The sequence below is a fragment of the Eschrichtius robustus genome, chromosome 16 (genome assembly GCF_028021215.1).
Source record: "Eschrichtius robustus isolate mEscRob2 chromosome 16, mEscRob2.pri, whole genome shotgun sequence".
In the NCBI taxonomy this organism is placed as follows: domain Eukaryota; kingdom Metazoa; phylum Chordata; class Mammalia; order Artiodactyla; family Eschrichtiidae; genus Eschrichtius; species Eschrichtius robustus.
Window position 1 is genome coordinate 86,726,442 of NC_090839.1, and position 876 is coordinate 86,727,317.

An 876-nucleotide genomic window follows, 5' to 3' on the forward strand; every position below is an offset into this window, starting at 1 on the left:
GGCCACTTTCCTCTGAGTTTCCCTCCTCTGAGTTTCCTTTCAGCTGTGTGTGCTATTCTTTGCAGGCCTTTGAGTGTGGAGTTTCCCTTCCTGGCCAGTGGAGAGTCAGTGAGGCTGGAAGGTTTATGTTCTGGGAAGGGGGTGGAGCTGGAGATGCAGCCAATAGAAGGGCCACCTGTGCTCCACCTGCATGAGCCCTCTCTGCCTTGATGGTTGGCAAAGCATCAGGGACACTCCAGTTTGACCTCCCTTGAGTTTATATCTGTGACAATTCAATAACAGCTCAGTGTTATCAGTAAGCCCAACCATTACAGAAACTCACATAAAGCCACTGACCATATCTCCTCTAAACCACCCCTGTCTCCATAACTGCCCACACTTTAAAATACCTGAAATTCTTCCAACAAGCTAGGTCTACAGATCTTTACCCATGCAGTTTCCTCTGCCTAGAAATGTCCTTGTTTCCTCTATAAGTCTCCTGTTCATCCTTCAAATCCCAGCTCAGACAGAACCCACTGTTTTAGAGACTTTCCTAACCAACTTCCTTGAACAGATATAACCTCTTCTCCATCTGGCAAACTTCTGTCCTCTGCACACAATTCTAACATGTCCATCACCATTGTTGGATTCCTTACCTAGTTCCCCCACCAGATTGAGAGCTTGCACACAGTCTGGGTATTCGTCACCATCATGTCCCTGGAACCAAGAGAGTGCTCTCTGCCAAGTGGGAATGAGAAAGTTTGGTGGACTTGAGCTGGTGGAGGTAAGATCACTGGGCCACTCTATGTCCTTTTCAAGTGGCTCTTTGGTGACCACACCATCCTCCTGGATTCTTAATACAACAAGAGAGCCTGGCTGTACCTCGGCCACCATCCC